The 19,048-nt window shown below is 39.9% G+C and overlaps 1 long non-coding RNA gene and 1 pseudogene across 1 annotated transcript in view; one reads left to right on the top strand and one right to left on the bottom strand.

Annotated features, from left to right (window-relative positions):
* The first annotated feature begins 8,931 nt into the window (after positions 1-8,931).
* Positions 8,932-19,048, top strand: part of LOC132346037 (uncharacterized) — a 22,722-nt gene continuing 12,605 nt past the window's right edge. The window contains exon 1 of the long non-coding RNA XR_009495758.1: positions 8,932-9,365. This is a non-coding gene — a long non-coding RNA (uncharacterized lncRNA). The remainder of the gene's footprint in view (positions 9,366-19,048) is intronic.
* LOC112447865 (disintegrin and metalloproteinase domain-containing protein 20-like) lies at positions 16,485-17,231 on the bottom strand (annotated as a pseudogene).

Genomic DNA, 19,048 nt, shown 5'->3' with positions numbered 1-19,048 from the left:
CAGTGGCAGTGTGCTGGGTCGCAGTCTGTGGGACCTAGTGTCCCACTTTGGGTGGCCTGAGGAGCCTGAGAGCCAGCTGGGTTGGGCGCCTGGCTTCTTTAGAGATGACAGCTGGGTGGAGCCTGGGGACCCGGCCCTGAGGGAGCTGCCAACTGAGCTCTGTCTCCTCTTAGCCAGGACCAGGACCTTGGAGGGTGAAAGTTGTACCTTGGCACCTTGCCCTTTCTTGTCAAGTCAGAGAACATCATTCATTTGGTAGAGATTTACAGAAACATCGTCACCTGACCATGACCTGACCTCAAGAACAAAGGATCTAAACCAGGAGATTTGCAACAACTAACCTCATCCCTCCCTCACCTTTTTTGCTTTTCAAAGGGCTTTGATGAGAGCTTTCAGCAATTTGGGGGTTCTTAGAGCGTGAGCCACTCATCTGTTTACATGGCCCTGCAATAAACCTTTCTGTCTTCCAAACTGCAGTGTTTTAGCATAGTTTGGCCTCACTGTGTGTCGGACACTTGACTTGCGTTGTTCAGTAACACAGGGAGAAGTATACAATGAAGTTAATTCTACTGTTTCATCCGGCAGAAAGTGGCTTTTTAAAAAGTTCTGAGTGAGTCACCCCATCATGTAGAGGTCCTGGCCAAAAGAGACATCAGCTGAGGGCAAAGAGAACAAGAAATGGAAACTAGGAATTTCTGTCATCCAAATACACATACATAACATCTATTTTATATATCCTTGTATATATTATAAATTAAGCAGCATTATCATTTTTTCCTCCTTGCTTTTCTCTCTTACCTTGAGATATGGCAAATGGGTGTTGGTGAACTTTATAATTTGGTACTTAGAAAACAGACTATCAAGGTGAGATTATTAGTGACTTAGAAAAGGAATGGAGGGAGGAGCCAAGTTGGAGGAGGAGTAGGATGGGGAGAACACTTCCTCCCCCACAAATTCATCAAAAGAGCATTTAAAAGCCGAGTAAATTCCACAAAACAACTTCTGAATGCCGGCAGAGGACATCAGGCACCCAGAAAAGCAACCCAAGTCTTCGAATGGAGGTAGGGAAAAAATATAAAAGACAAAAAAAGAGACAAAATAGGGAGGGATGGAGTTCCATCCTGGGAAGGGAGTCTTAAAAAGAGAGAAGTTTCCAAACAACAGGAAACCTTCTCACTGCCGAATCTATGCCAAGCTTTGGAAGCACAGAGGGCAACATAACAGGGAGAAAAAATAAATAAACAATTAAAACTCTCAGATTGCGAGCCCTACGGTAACTCCCCCAGTGGAGAAGCAGCGCAGACGCCTGCACACGCCATTAGCAAGCGGGGCCTGGGCAGGGAGGCGCAGTGCGGGCTGCATCACTTAGAGTAAGGACCTGGCCTGAATACCCTGAGCGCTATCTGAGCGAAATAATCTGGGCTAGCAAACCAGACTGTGGGATATCTATCACGGGAAAAGCCAGCCCTAACCTAAGACACCACCAGGCCCGTGCACGGAACAAAGGAATGACCAGAGAGAGCCAGCTGCAGACCTTCCCCCTCCGGTGACACGCAGCCAGAGCCGGAAGGGGGCAATCGCAGCCCCAGAGAAACATTATCTATAAAACTGTAAGCAGGCTTCTTTGCTAACTAAAACTTCCTGGGGGTCTGGATGGTCAACATCTCCTTGAGAAGGTGCACCAGTTGTACACCTAGATAACCGAGCGGCGGGGAGGCGATAAGTTGCAGCAATCCCGATCGCTAAACACCTCATCACCTGAGCTGCTCAGACCTGGGAAGGGCACAAAATGCAGGCCCAACCGAGTCTGCGTCTCTGAAGACTACCCGAGTGCCTGAACCTGAGCAGCTTAGACCTGGGAGGTGCAGGCAGCCCAGGGCCGGCCACGGATGGTTCTCGGCAGAACAACCTAGAGCCTGAGCAGTGTGGGCGGGGAAGCTACATGCGCTGTGAGCGGGGGCAGACCCAGTGTGGCTGAGGCACTGCGAGCACACGCCAGTGTTACTTGTTTGCAGCATCCCCCCCTCCCTCCCCACAGCGTGACTGAACAAGTGAGCCTAAAAAGAAAAAAAAAAAAAAAAAGTGTCCTCCACCATCCCCTTTGTGTCAGGGCGGAAACCAGACACTGAAGAGTCCAGCAAACAGAAGAAGCTATAACAGAGAACCGCCTTGGAAGCTACAGGCAATAGATTAAAACCCTGTGGTTACTACCGACTACATAGGAAGGGGCCTATAGATCTTGAGAAATAAAAGTCGGACCAAGGAACTAGGCAAAAATGAGCTGAACCCACAATACTCACAACAAAACCAGAGAAAGTCCTCGATATATTTTTACTATTTTTACAATCATTCTTTCTTTTTTTTTAATTAAAAAAATTAAGTCCTCTATTATTCCTTTAATTTTCACTTTTATAACCTATTACTTTGCAAAAAAAAAGACCCTATTTTTTTTCTTCAGCAAACTTCATATATATATATTTTTTATAATTTTTTGACTTTTTTTTTTCTTCTTTTCTTTAACATTGTATTTTTGAAATTCCAAACTCTACTCTAGATTTTTAATTTATGCTTTTTGGTATTTGATATCAATTTTGTACCTGTATTTTCTTTATAATTTTTGCAACATTGTTTGTTTTTGTTTGTTCGTTTTTTTTTCTTTCTTTTTCTTCTTTTTTTTTTAACACTGTATTTTTGAAATTCCAAACTATACTCTAGATTTTTAACTTTTGCTTTTTGGTATTAGTTCTCAATTTTGTACCTATATTTTCTTTATAATTTTCGCTACCTTGTTTGTTTTTGTTTGTTCGTTTTTTATCTCTTTCTTTTCTTTAACATCGTATTTTTAAAATTCCAAACTCTACTCTAGATTTTTAATTTTTGCTTTTATGTATTTGTTACCAATTTTGTACCTTTAAGAACCCAATCTTCAGTACCCATTTTTCACTAGGGAACGAGATTACTGGCTTAACTGCTCTCTCTCCCTTTGGACTCTCCTTTTTCTCCACCAAGTCGCCTGTGTCTCCTCCCTAACCCCTCTCTACTCTACCCAACTCTGTGAATTTCTGTGTGTTCCAGACGGTGGAGAACACTTAGGGAACTGATTACTGGCTGGATCTGTCTCCCTCCTTTTCATTCCCCCCTTTTATCCCTCTGGCCACTTCTGTCTCCTTCCTCCGTCTTCTCTTCTCTGTATAACTCCATGAACATCTCTGAGTGGTCCAGTTGTGGAGTGCACATAAGGAAGTGATTATTGGCTAGCCCACTCTCTCCACTATTGATTCCACCTCATCTCATTCGGGTCACCTCTAACTCCCTCCTCCCTCTTCTCTTCTCCATGTAACGCTGTGAACCTCTCTGGGTGACCCTCACGGTAGAGAAAATTTTCATCTTTAATGTAGATGTTTTATCAATGGTGCTGTATAGAAGGAGAAGTTTTGAAACTACTGTAAAAATAAGACCAATAACTGGAAGCAGGAGGCTTAAATCCAAACCCTGACTCCAGGAACTCCTGACTCCAAGGAACATTAATTGACAGGAGCTCATCAAACGCCTCCATACCAACAATGAAACCAAGCACCACACAAGGGCCAACAAGTTCCAGGGCAAGACATACCAAGCAAATTCTCCAGCAACAAAGGAACACAGCCCTGAGCTTCAAGATACAGGCTGCCCAAAGTCACCCCAAAACCATAGACATCTCATAACTCATTACTGGACGTTTCATTGCACTCCAGAGAGAAGAAATACAGCTCCACCCACCAGAACACCAACACAAGCTTCCCTAAACAGGAAACCTTGACAAGCCACCTGTACAAACCCACACACAGCGAGGAAATGCCACAATAAAGAGAACTCCACAAACTGCCAGAATACAGAAAGGACACCCCCAAATCAGCAATTTAAACAAGATGAAGAGACAAAGGAATACCCAGCAGATAAAGGAACAAGATAAATGCCCACCAAACCAAACAAAAGAGGAAGAGATAGGGAATCTACCTGATAAAGAATTCCGAATAATGATAGTGAAATTGATCCAAAATCTTGAAATCAAAATGGAATCACAGATAAATAGCCTGGAGACAAGGATTGAGAAGATGCAAGAAAGGTTTAAAAAGGACCTAGAAGAAATAAAAAAGAGTCAATATAATGAATAATGCAATAAATGGAATTAAAAACACTCTGGAGGCAACAAATAGTAGAATAACAGAGGCAGAAGATAGGATTAGTGAATTAGAAGATAGAATGGCAGAAATAAACGAATCAGAGAGGATAAAAGAAAAACGAATTAAAAGAAATGAGGACAATCTCAGAGACCTCCAGGACAATATTAAACGCTACAACATTCGAATCATAGGGGTCCCAGAAGAAGAAGACAAAAAGAAAGACCATGAGAAAATACTTGAGGAGATAATAGTTGAAAACTTCCCTAAAATGGGGAAGGAAATAATCACCCAAGTCCAAGAAACCCAGAGAGTCCCAAACAGGATAAACCCAAGGCGAAACACCCCAAGACACATATTAATCAAATTAACAAAGATCAAACCCAAAGAACAAATATTAAAAGCAGCAAGGGAAAAATAACAAATAACACACAAGGGAATTCCCATAAGGATAACAGCTGATCTTTCAATAGAAACTCTTCAAGCCAGGAGGGAATGGCAAGACATACTTAAAATGATGAAAGAAAATAACCTACAGCCCAGATTATTGTACCCAGCAAGGATTTCATTCAAGTATGAAGGAGAAATCAAAAGCTTTTCAGACAAGCAAAAGCTGAGAGAATTCAGCACCACCAAACCAGCTCTCCAACAAATACTAAAGGATATTCTCTAGACAGGAAACACAAAAACGGTGTATAAATTCAAACCCAAAACAATAAAGTAAATGGCAACGGGATCATACTTATCAGTAATTACCTTAAACGTAAATGGGTTGAATGCCCCAACCAAAAGACAAAGACTGGCTGAATGGATACAAAAACAAGACCCCTACATATGTTGTCTACAAGAGACCCACCTCAAAACAGGGAACACATACAGACTGAAAGTGAAGGGCTGGAAAAAGATTTTCCGTGCAAATAGGGACCAAAAGAAAGCAGGAGTAGCAATACTCATATCAGATAAAATAGACTTTAAAACAAAGGCTGTGAAAAGAGACAAAGATGGTCACTACATAATGATCAAAGGATCAATCCAAGAAGAAGATATAACAATTATAAATATATATACACCCAACACGGGAGCACCACAGTATGTAAGACAAATGCTAACAAGTATGAAAGGAGAAATTAACAATAACACAATAATAGTGGGAGACTTTAATACCCCACTCACACCTATGGGTAGATCAACCAAACAGAAAATTAACAAGGAAACACAAACTTTAAATGATACAATAGACTAGTTAGACCTAATTGATATCTATAGGACATTTCATCCCAAAACAATGAATTTCACCTTTTTCTCAGGCGCACATGGAACCTTCTCCAGAATAGATCACATCCTGGGCCATAAATCTAGCCTTGGTAAATTAAAAAAAATAGAAATTATTCCAAGCATCTTTTCTGACCACAATGCAGTAAGATTAGATCTCAATTACAGGAGAAAAACGATTAAAAATTCCAACATATGGAGGCTGAACAACATGCTGCTGAATAACCAACAAATCACAGAAGAAATCAAAAAAGAAATAAAAATTTGCATAGAAATGAATGAAAATGAAAACACAACAACCCAAAACCTGTGGGACACTGTAAAAGCAGTCCTAAGGGGAAAGTTCATAGCAATACAGGCATACCTCAAGAAACAAGAAAAAAGTTAAATAAATAACCTAACTCTACACCTAAAGCAACTAGAAAAGGAAGAAATGAAGAACCCCAGGGTTAGTAGAAGGAAAGAAATCTTAAAAATTAGGGCAGAAATAAATGCAAAAGAAACAAAAGAGACCATAGCAAAAATCAACAAAGCCAAAAGCTGGTTCTTTGAAAGGATAAATAAAATTGACAAACCATTAGCCAGACTTATCAAGAAACAAAGGGAGAAAAATCAAATCAATAAAATTAGAAACGAAAATGGAGAGATCACAACAGACAACACAGAAATACAAAGGATCATAAGAGACTACTATCAGAAATTATATGCCAATAAAATGGACAACGTGGAAGAAATGGACAAATTCTTAGAAAAGTACGACTTTCCAAAACTGGACCAGGAAGAAATAGAAAATCTTAACAGACCCATCACAAGCATGGAAATTGAAACTGTAATCAAAAATCTTCCAGCAAACAAAAGCCCAGGTCCAGACGGCTTCACAGCTGAATTCTACCAAAAATTTAGAGAAGAGCTAACACCTATCCTGCTCAAACTCTTCCAGAAAATTGCAGAGGAAGGTAAACTTCCAAACTCATTCTATGAGGCCACCATCACCCTAATACCAAAACCTGACAAAGATGCCACAAAAAAAGAAAACTACAGGCCAATATCACTGATGAACATAGATACAAAAATCCTTAACAAAATTCTAGCAATCAGAATCCAACAACACATTAAAAAGATCATACATCATGACCTGGGCTTTATCCCAGGGATGCAAGGATTCTTCAATATCCGCAAATCAATCAATGTAATACACCACATTAACAAATTGAAAAATAAAAACCATATGATTATCTCAATAGATGCAGAGAAAGCCTTTGACAAAATTCAACATCCATTTTTGATCAAAACTCTCCAGAAAGCAGGAATAGAAGGAACATACCTCAACATAATAAAAGCTATATATGACAAACCCACAGCAAACATTATCCTCAATGGTGAAAAATTGAAAGCATTCCCTCTAAAGTCAGGAACAAGACAAGGGTGCCCACTTTCACCATTACTATTCAACATAGTTTTGGAAGTTTTGGCCACAGCAATCAGAGCAGAAAAAGAAATAAAAGGAATCCAAATTGGAAAAGAAGAAGTAAAACTCTCACTATTTGCAGATGACATGATCCTCTACATAGAAAACCCGAAAGACTCCACCAGAAAATTACTGGAACTAATTAATGATTATAGTAAAGTTGCAGGATATAAAATCAACACATAGAAATCCCTTGCATTCCTATACACTAATAATGAGAAAACAGAAAGAGAAATTAAGGAAACAATTCCATTCACCATTGCAATGGAAAGAATAAAATACTTAGGAATATATCTACCTAGAGAAACTAAAGACCTATATATAGAAAACTATAAAACACTGGTGAAAGAAATCAAAGAGGACACTAATAGATGGAGAAATATACCATGTTCATGGATTGGAAGAATCAATATAGTGAAAATGAGTATACTACCCAAAGCAATTTATAGATTCAATGCAATCCCTATCAAGCTACCAACGGTATTCTTCACAGAGCTAGAACAAATAATTTCACAATTTGTATGGAAATACAAAAAACCTCGAATAGCCAAAGCTATCTTGAGAAAGAAGAACGGAACTGGAGGAATCAACCTACCTGACTTCAGGCTCTACTACAAAGCCACAGTTATCAAGACAGTATGGTACTGGCACAAAGACAGAAATATAGATCAATGGAACAAAATAGAAAGCCCAGAGATAAATCCATGCACATATGGACACCTTATCTTTGACAAAGGAGGCAAGAATATACAATGAATTAAAGACAATCTCTTTAACAAGTGGTGCTGGGAAATCTGGTCAACCACTCGTAGAAGAATGAAACTAGAACATTTTCTAACACCATACACAAAAATAAACTCAAAATGGATTAAAGATCTCAACGTAAGACCAGAAACTATAAAACTCCTAGAGGAGAACATAGGCAAAACACTCTCTGACATACATCACAGCAGGATCCTCTATGACCCACCTCCCAGAATATTGGAAATAAAAGCAAAAATAAACAAATGGGACCTAATTAAATTTAAAAGCTTCTGCACATCAAAGGAAACTATTAGCAAGGTGAAAAGACAGCCTTCAGAATGGGAGAAAATAATAGCAAATGAAGCAACTGACAAACAACTAATCTCAAAAATATACAAGCAACTGCTACAGCTCAACTCCAGAAAAATAAATGACCCAATCAAAAAATGGGCCAAAGAACTAAATAGACATTTCTCCAAAGAAGACATACAGATGGCTAACAAACACATGAAAAGATGCTCAACATCACTCATTATCAGAGAAATGCAAATCAAAACCACTATGAGGTACCATTTCACGCCAGTCAGAATGGCTGCGATCCAAAAGTCTACAAGCAATAAATGCTGGAGAAGGTGTGGAGAAAAGGGAACCCTCTTACACTGTTGGTGGGAATGCAAACTAGTACAGCCAGTATGGAGAACAGTGTGGAGATTCCTTAAAAAACTGGAAATAGAACTGCCTTATGATCCAGCAATCCCACTGCTGTGCATACACACTGAGGAAACCAGAGGGAAAGAGACACGTGTACCCCAATGTTCATCGCAGCACTGTTTATAATAGCCAGGACATGGAAGCAACCTAGATGTCCATCAGCAGATGAATGGATAAGAAAGCTGTGGTACATATACACAATGGAGTATTACTCAGCCATTAAAAAGAATTCATTTGAATCAGTTCTAATGAGGTGGATGAAACTGGAGCCTATTATACAGAGGGAAGTAAGCCAGAAAGAAAAACACCAATACAGTATACTAACGCATATATATGGAATTTAGAAAGATGCTAACAATAACCCTGTGTACGAGACAGCAAAAGAGACACTGATGTATAGAACAGTCTTATGGACTCTGTTGCAGAGGAAGAGGGTGGGAAGATTTGGGAGAATGGCATTGAAACATGTATAATATCATGTAAGAAACGAGTTGCCAGTCCAGGTTCGAAGCATAATACTGGATGCTTGGGGCTAGTGCACTGGGACGACTCAGAGGGATGGTATGGGGAGGGAGGAGGGAGGAGGGTTCAGGATGGGGAACACCTGTATACCTGTGGCGGATTCATTTTGATATTTGGCAAAACTAATACAATTTGTAAAGTTTAAAAATAAAATAAAATAAAATAAAGGAATGAACAGTACTCAAAGATAGAGCCAACAGGCAGATGGGATATTTGATATTTCTTTTTGAAGCCACCTTCCTTCCTGGTGGAACTGCCAGATGGGTTCCCAACTGGAAGTGACCCCTGTCTACAGCTCTTCCACTTACTTTTTGGTTTTCCAGTTTGCTGACTACAGATTTTGGGGCCTCTCATCTCCATACTCCGGTGACCAATTCTGAGCTCTGTCATCAAGGAACGCGTGAAATGGAGAGCAGGAAGTGTAACTACCTGAGGGAAACCGGTGGGCCAAGTTCTGAGGAGAGCTGCTGTTTCACTTCACTCTGAAGGTAGGCCTAGCTCAAAAATAAAAAAAAGTTCAGGTATTCCAGTATTTGTCTCTGTCTCAAGAGTACCATTCATTTCTTTTCTGGTTCACTCATATTTGTATCACCTCTTGGTTCTGTGTCTCAGGAGGACCCAGCTTTATGATTATGGTCTAGAGTCCTTTCAGACTCAAGCTTAGAGTTTCTTTCTCTAGCCCTTAGTATGAACTTTGTACTCAACCAATTCCCGGTGTTAAATCTTCCTTTTGAATGTAGTGGAGGAGTTTTCCTAGTTTGCAGTGGAAGCCAGGCTGATGCAAATAAATTATTTTAACATCACTCCAAATTATAATTACTTCTTTGTGATTGTTTCCAGGAAACATAATTTTATGTTTTTTATTACCCTGCTCAAATAATTACTGGAAATCTCAGTAGGAATGAGTTCAGTTCAGTTCCGTTGCTCAGTCATGTCTGACTGTTTGTGACCCCATGAATCATAGCAGGCCAGGACTTTCAGCCATGACCAACTCCCAGAGTTGACTCAAACTCATGTCCATCGAGTCGGTGATGCCATCCAGCCATCTCATCCTCTGTTGTCCCCTTCTCCTCCTGCCTCCAATCCCTCTGAGCATCAGGGTCTTTTTCAATGAGTCAACACTTCGCATGAGGTGGCCAAAGTATTGGAGGTTCAGCTTCAGCATCAGTCCTTCCAAAGAACACCCAGGACTGATCTCCTTCAGATCGGACTGGTTGGATCTCCTTGCAGTCCAAGGGACTCTCAAGAGTCTTCTCCAACACCACAGTTCAAAAGCATCAACTCTTCGGCGCTTAGCATTCTTCACAGTCCAACTCTCACATCCATACATGACCATTGGAAAAACCATAGCCTTGACTAGATGGACCATTGTTGGCAAAGTAATGTCTCTGCTTTTCAATATGCTATCTAGGTTGGTCATAACTTTCCTTCCAAGGAGTAAGCGTCTTTTAATTTCATGGCTGCAGTCAACATCCGCAGTGGTTTGGAGCCCCCCAAAATAAAGCCTGACACTGTCTCCACTGTTTCCCCATCTATTTGCCATGAAGTGATGGGACCAGATGCCATGATCTTCGTTTTCTGAATGTTGAGCTTTGAACCCACTTTTTCACTCTCCTCTTTCACTTTCATCAAGAGGCTTTTTAGTGCCTCTTCACTTTCTGCCATAAGGGTGGTGTCATCTGCATATCTGAGGTTATTGATATTTCTCAAGCAATCTTGATTCCAGCTTGTGCTTCTTCCAGCCCAGCGATTCTCATGATGTTCTCTGCATAGAATTTAAATAAGCAGGTGACAGTATACAGCCTTGACGTACTCCTTTTCCTATTTGGAACCAGTTTGTTGTTTCATGTCCAGTCCTAACTGTTGCTTCCTGACCTGCATATAGGTTTCTCAAGAGGCAGGTCAGGTGGTCTGGTATTCCCATCTCTTGAAGAATTTTCCACAGTTTATTGTGGTCCACACCATCAAAGGCTTTGAAATAGTCAAAAAAGCAGAAATCGATGTTTTTCTGGAACTCTTTTGCTTTTTCCATGATCCAGCAGATGTTGGCAATTTGATCTCTGGTTCCTCTGCCTTTTCTAAAACATCTGCAACATGAACATCTGGAAGTTCACGGTTCAAGTATTGCTGAAGCCTGGCTTGGAGAATTTTGAGCATTACTTTACTAGCGTGTGAGATGAGTGCTATTGTGCGGTGGTTTGAGCATTCTTTGGCATTTCCTTTCTTTGGGACTGGAATGAAAACTGACCTTTCCCCGTCCTGTTGGCACTGCTGCATTTTCCAAATTTGCTGGCATATTGTGTGCAACACTTTCACAGCATCATTTTTCAGGATTTGAAATAGCTCAACTGGAATGCCATCACCTCCACTAGCTTTGTTCCTAGTGATGCTTTCCAAGGCCCACTTGACTTCACATTCCAGAATGTCTGGCTCTAGGTGAGTGATCACACCATCTTGATTATCTGCATCTTAAAGTCTTTTTTGTACAGTTCTTCTGTGTATTCTTGCCACCTCTTCTTAATATCTTCTGCTTCTGTTAGGTCCATAGCGCTTCTGTCCTTTATCGAGCCCATCTTTGCATAAAATGTTCCCTTGGTATCTCGAATTTCCTTGAAGAGCTCTCTAGTCTTTTCCATTCTGTTGCTTTCCTCTGTTTCTTTGCATTGATCACTGAGGAAGGCTTTCTTATGTCTCCTTGCTATTCTTTGGAACTCTGCATTCAGATGCTTATGTCTTTCCTTTGCTCCTTTGCTTTTCACTTCTCTTCTTTTCACAGCTATTTGTAAGGCGTCCTCAGACAGTCATTTTGCTTTTTTGCATTTCTTTTCCATGGGGATTGTCTTGATCTCTCTCCCGTACAATCACGAACCTCCATCCGTCGTTCATTAGGCACTCTGTCTATCAGATCTAGTCCCTTAAAACTATTTCTCACTTCCACTGTATAATCATAAGGGATTTGATTTAGGTCATACCTCAATGGTCTAGTGGCTTTCCCTACTTTCTTGAATTTAAGTCTGAATTTGGCAATAAGGAGTTCATGATCTGAGCCACAGGCAGTTCCCGGTCTTGTTTTTGCTGACTGTATAGAGATTCGGCATCTTTCGCTGCAAAGAATATAGTCAATGTGATTTCGGTGTTGATCATCTGGTGATGCCCATGTGTAGAGTCTTCTCCTGTGTTGTTGGAAGAGTGTGTTTGCTATGACCAGTGCATTATCTTGGCAAAACTCTATGAGCCTTTGCCTTGCTTCATTCCGTACTCCAGGGCCAAATTTGCCTGGTACTCCCAGTGTTTCTTGACTTCCTACTTTTGCATTCCAGTCCCGTATAATGAGAAGGACATCTTTTTTGGGTGTTAGTTCTAAAAGGTCTTGTAGGTCTTCATAGATTCGTTCAACTCAGTAGGAATAATTCCTTTAAAAATGATGAAATTATTTCAACTTATCAGAAAATGTATACATCTCCTATGTTTCCAGTAAAGGTTTACATTTTACCACATTGTTCATTTCTCTACTCACTGATTTTTAATATATATGACAATTGTTATTTGTATTGACTTGTAAGAATCCTTTACTTATTGTTTAAAATATTTTGTACTTTGTAAACTTTCTTCTTAGCTTTTAGAATTTTTATAGTAGGATTTTATATGTAGAAATTCCTGTAAGCTACATTTAATAGCAGTTTTTATGTTTATTTTTCAGTTCCATAGTTTTTGATTCTCAGTCTAATTGTTCTGGGTCCTGAGATAAAAAGTTAATATAAATAGTGAGATTCACTTTGCTGTGCAGCTGAAACTAATAGATTGTAAATCAACTATACTCAATAAGAATGTAAAAGTTAATGTAAGTGGTGACAAAGAAGAACACTGATTTATTCCCAGTTTCACTGGGAACTTCATTTTAAAGAATGTTCAATGATTAATTTTCAATGATATTTATTACTAGGTTAGGAAAGCTTGCTTTTATTCCTACCTGGCTATGAAGTACTTTTCATTGTCAAAAGAGTTTAAATGTTATTTAAGGCTTTTTCTGTATGTGCTGCGATGAGCATATGTTTTATGTTTTTAATATCCAGTAAGAAGTTATATAAACTATGCTTGCCTTTAAATAAATAAATCCTACTTTGTGAAAATGTTATTTTCTTCCTTCTGCTGAAGATGTTATTTCCTCATTTTTGCTGAATTTGATATACTTGTTATTTGTGATTTTTGTTCGATCTCTGTACATGAAGTCGGTATTTCTTTCTTGTATTGTTTTTGTCCAGAGTTTTACTGGATGCATAATATTAGTTAAATACTTTATCCTTTAGTTTTATCCTGTAAAGTAATTTCTGCTTGTGAATAACTGAGGTCTGTTCCTTAAGGTTTAATACTCAGCAGCTTACCTTTGAGGACTGCTGTCTGTGGGTAAAATGTAGGGAAAACAATCCATTTGTTATGAATTTCATCATGTTAATCAGATGTTTACTTTTTATAAATTGATACTATTCATTTATAGTTTTACTTAAAATGACACATCCCACGTAAGTTTCTTAATAATTTTTTCATATGTTTAAATATCTGCTATGGTGGCTCAGAGGGTAAAGAATCTGCCTGCAATGCAGGAAATCCAGGTTTGATTCCTGGGTCAGGAAGATCCCCTGAGGTAAATGGCTACCCACTCCAGTATTCTTGCCTGGGAAACCCCATGGACAGAGTAGTGTGGCAGGCTACAGTCCATGGAGTCCCAAAGAGTCAGACATGACTGAGCAACTGACACTGGCAGCTTTCTTTCATTGTTTCAAATAGTGAAGGTTTTGGTGTCCAGCATTTGCAAGTGGACTGCCAGCTTTATGAATCTAATAGCAACAAACATAATGGCAGTTCCCCAGCAGTGTAACAACGGGACCAAAGAAGGGCACAGCTAAGAAAATTCCTCCTGGGACCCGAGTCGTCAGCGTGTGTCTAGAAGGCTATGCACATGTGCTAAGGAGTAACTACCCACTTAGAACAAGGAGAGTATGGTATGGGCAGACTTGAAACACTTCCAGGCCACAGGGAAATTTATTACAAAAGGGCAAAACTCTCATTGGCTACTGGGAGTCAAGCACATTTTGACCAATACTAGCTGGAGAAAAGGCCACCCTGAATATCAGTGAAGGCATAGAATAAAACTGAGTATTTCAGACCAAATGGAGAATCTTAAACTGAAGTAGAATAGCCAAAATTAAACATAAAATTAAATGCCCCCTTAAAATCAAAGGGAAGAGGTAGTGTTCTTGGAATCTTTGCAGTAGGTCCTGTGGGTCTAGTATGTGATCCCCGAGGAAAGGGTTAGCCCACCTGGTATGGGAAACTCAGGGATTTGGAGAACATTTAGACCTGGGACTCAAAACTGGGAGGCTACAATGCTTGGTAGCAGTGCCAGTATGGCTGAGACTTATAGTCTTGTTGGTTCTGAGTGTAACCAAATATGTATATAGCAGAAATTATGGTTGCTGCTAAGGCGAAAGCTGTTAATGAGACAATTCTGACATGAACACAAATCAAATTTTCCCCGGGTTTCAACTCTTTCTCTAGTTCCTGCCATTGGCAGAAAGGAACAGGAGAGGATTGGCATATAAGACATGTAATCTGTAGGTTACCAGTCCTTGTGTGACAAGGCCAGAGTACAAGGAGGAAGGGCATGTGGGATAGAGGGACAGTAAATCAGACACACACACGAACACCATCCACAGACTGTCTCTGCTCCAGACACACACAGAGAATAATTCCATAAAAATTGACCACTTAAAATCGCTTAAAATAATGGAAAGTAGAAATAGGCTAGGGATTAGTAAATTTTGTTTACTGGTTGTTTATGGTCCCAAATGATTAGAAAAAGTTGGAATTTTCTGCCAATGATCTAGGACACATGTTATAACATTGTTACTTCCAGGAGATTACAATCTAATCCTTGGGAAAGATCACTAGGCTTTGGCAGTCTCTTGAAATAGGAGCTATTGGTTTTTCCTTGTTTGTTGTTTTTTTCAGTAGGCACATTCTGTGTTTCTTCCTTAGGTAAAGTTAGAATATTCTGTGCTTACATCCTAAGTGAAGCCATAACATGTCTAGTTTTTAGGTAGGTTTTGGGTAGTTTTTCTCAGATTTTGGTGGAACAGAGGCTGTTGGTGGAACAGCCTCTTCTTTTTCATCTTTCTTTTTTGGTCTCATGAACAGCAAAAGCAAAAGCAACAGACATGGTATTAGAAACAAAAGAGGAATCAGGAAATATGTTAGCAGGTTCTTCCTGTCCATCCTTTCTTCTGTTTGGCGCTCAGGGGCTGGGCCACTGTCCACACTGCCTCCTCTGCCTTTTTCCTGGCAGACGGGAGGGCCCCACCCGTAGTTGCAGTGGCAGTGCTGTCTGTTGTTGCAGACTCCCCTCAAAGAGCAGAGCTGAGGTGAGCAGTTACGTGGAACAGTGGAATAAGAGACACACCTCCTTCTGATGCAGATGTTTTCGGGACCACACTTTGTACCATCGTTCACTGCACCAATATCAGCTATTCTTATCCCGAGGTGGTAGTCTGTACCCCAGCAAGTGTTATCATTGAATTTAGTCCAATGCAGAGTAGTATGATCACTCATTAGAGGAATTTCTTTGACGTTCTCACACTGAATCCTCCCACACAGGCTGTCTGCCATGCTGCATCTTATGTATGAGGTTTCTGTGATACCCACAGTTACCAAAACGGTCACCTCGGGTATTTACTGCCGTGTAGCAACTCATGTCTGCATCCTTGGCCTCTTTGCCAAAGATTTGCCTACAGTGTTCATCGCGCTCATTGCATCTCTTTCCCATAGCAGTAACCACCGCCTGTGCAGGAGGCCCCCATCCTGCACGTACACATCATCTGGACACTGACTGGATGTCCATTGCACCACTCTGGAAGATCACATTCATTTGCTACTTTCCTACACACGGTGCCTGATTGGCTGAACATGCAGTTATGGCAACAAAGCCCAAAAGCACAGTTGATACCAGCTGTCATAGTGCAGTTTAACTGACAACAGGGATCAGTGTTACACGTCTCTAAGGATCCACAGTCACACTCTTCTCCTTCTTCAACCACCCTGTTTCCACAGCGTGTCTCCCTGATAACTGTATGTGGATTTGGTGAAGTGTACAAACAGCGTCTTCTATGACCAAGGTTGCAATAATCAGCATAGCTGCAGTTGCTGAATTTAGTTGTTAATGCTACAGATGGAAACAATATGCACTCTGATGCTCCACATTTACATATTTTTGGGATTATCATGATCCATACCCAAATTATGACCCATCTCATGAGTCACAATATATGATAAAATAAAAATTCGTTGATCGTGGAAAGTCTCAATTCCACAACTAAATTGACGTTGACACACTGTCCCAACAAAGGCTAAGCCAAGAGTTTCACCATAATTCTTTTTTACAAAAATATGTACCACATCGTGGGGCACACGTTTATCGAAGCCCTTTTGCTTCCATTTGCAAAAAGTTGTCCAAGGTCTTTCCAGCACCTCCTATTGGCAATAAGGCTTTTTTGAGTCCATATCTCCATTCCCTTGAAAAATACCTCAAGATCCAGTGGTTTCATAAAGGTCACTTACTCCATTTTTAAAACAAGGAACACTTCTTTCTCCACAAGCGAAGCATTACTTTGATGATGAAGATATCGACTGTAATCTATGACCACTGCCACTTCAAGAAAATAGTGGTGGGTCCACCAGCCTGTATAGGCACTTTGCATCAAAGTGGAATTAATGCTTTCTTGAATCTTCAATTGTCTGCTATTTTCTCATCTGTTAACCCACATCGAAAGTATGAAAAATTGTGTCCTTATTGTCTAGCTTATATATTAGATGCTCAAATGCAGTAGAAAACCTTTTGGGTTCAATTTCATAAACAATGTAATTTGTCTGTAACATTCCTTGAAAGCCGCCGAAGCAGTTACTGAGGGAAACCAGAGAGTCTGGGTCCCCTCCACATTAACCACGGTAATAACAGTCATCCTGGACAAAAGGTTGGTCTTGCAGGAGAACACCCTTGTCTGCGTAGGTGAACACTGGGAAGTTTGGACAAAAAAATTCTTCTTGACCTTTATATGAACAACATGTCTCTGGCCCCCAAAATGCAGTTTGTAAGAGAACCAGCCTTGAAGCTTCATGCCTCGTGCCGGTGGGTGTTACTCTCCAGGGAATCACCACTTCTGGGGGCCAAGTCTTTGGGCGTGCCCAAGCTGGGGGCCATCCAGGAAGGAAGAGGAATACTTTCAGCCAGACAAGCAGGAGAGTAACCTTCATATACACCAGGAACTCACCAACACCATCGCGGAGACATCATATCTAGCCATTGGTGGAAAAAGAGGGCAGGACAGCAACATCAGTGTTCAGTCTTCCTCCGTCTGAGCTGATGTATTCAATGTTAACCTTTAGTTGTTGTCTGGCAAAGTCATGCAGTCAAAGCAGCAGCACTAAAAGAAAAACAAATAAGTAGGAACAGGGACTGGGTGGGAGTGATGAGCAAACCAAGATAGAGAAAAAGGAAGGTACAGGTTAGGATGAATGAGAGTTTGGCTTAAGACATGTCTGACGGGCTCTTAAGTAATGGTGAGGCAGAGTGAGACTGTGTGAGTACACACGAATGGTGACTGGCCTACGATGACACTTGTTGAATCTAGAGGAAGGGGCACATAGTGATTCGTGATACAGTTTCTTTATGTCTATTAATATGTGCAAACATTTCCACAATATATAACACAAAAAGTCTACTGGAAAGGTGAATGAATATCATCTTCTGATAAAGGAGATCTTGTGTTACACATTTGGATGTTATGATAATAAATTATAGGTCCTCCTTTACTTACAGTGAGAATTCTTTAATCATAATACTCAGGAGAGATATAAATATTCGCAGATATTATATTTTCTCATTGTCCATATGATGTATTTCCATGTAAACAAGTCATTATTTGTCCTACGTCCCTCTGCATTTCTCTTCATCTAAATCTATGAAATTGCAGCGTCAGCACTGCTAGCTTTCACAGCTTTGAGGATCTACTGTAATGCTACCTAATGCAATGACTGGTAGACCCAGGTGGCCGTGGGAGGGGGAATATGTTGGGTGTTGATGGATGTTACTCAAATGTATTTACATTCTATCATACTGTTAAGAAGAACAGCATTTAAAAACCTGTACCCTTTATAAAATGGAAGGAAATCAGGGGTAGCTGGGAGGGTAGCAATTGAAAATTGTTATGTACTGAATGCAAAATAACCTTCAGAAGTAAAAAGGAAATCAGTGGCTCCTTGAAGGAGGAAAGTTGGAGTAAGGAATATTGTCTAGAGTGGCAAAGACATCAAAGTCTCCACATTATCGGACTTTAAGGTAATTCAGTTCCCGAGTGCAACCTCACAATATTACTTCATAATAAAAACAGATAATACATATGCCATATGAAAATACCATCTACAGTTATCTCCATCATACAAATGTGTTATCATATATTTGTTAGCATGAATATGACAACAGTGCCTGGCTGGCAATTACTGATGTTCTGCCTTCTTCTTTGACCCAAAGCATTTAAAAACATGTAATGTTCATACATAATGGTAATACACTTAGAAAACATAAATGAACACACAGATCAAGATTATTAACCGGTCTAGAGCTCTAATTTGAACAGAGGTTTTAGGGAAACAGCACATTTGGGATTTTTTAAAAGTGCTTTCAATACTGTATATTTAAAATGCTTGCTTTATTCCTCTTGAATCATTCTCATGTCATTTATGGAATTTTCATTTCATAAAAAGAAGAAACAACGTTCCTGTGAGCTCACACTTCTTCACAGAAAGCCTCTTATTCCTAGTAAATTCTGCTAACCCTTTAAATCAAAAGGATAAGGTGACAATGTGTAGCCCAGCAGAGAAGATTTCCATTCTCAGAAATGGAAATACATGTGCCATACAGACTAGACATTTGTTAGTAATGTCCTTTGATGATCAAACATACTTCCAGACCTCTAAACAGCTAGCCATCTCACTAAGCTGTGCTGTGCTTGGTCGTTTAGTTGTGTCTGACTCTTTGTGAAGAGAGTAATAGTCACATGATGATAGAGCTAGTAGAGAGATAGTATAGAATAGAAGAGATGAAAAAGAGATAAAAAACTAG

Source organism: Bos taurus, chromosome 8 (assembly GCF_002263795.3).
Source record: "Bos taurus isolate L1 Dominette 01449 registration number 42190680 breed Hereford chromosome 8, ARS-UCD2.0, whole genome shotgun sequence".
Taxonomy (NCBI): domain Eukaryota; kingdom Metazoa; phylum Chordata; class Mammalia; order Artiodactyla; family Bovidae; genus Bos; species Bos taurus.
Note: the sequence above shows the minus strand (reverse complement) of the source record. Positions and strands in the feature narration are given on the sequence as shown.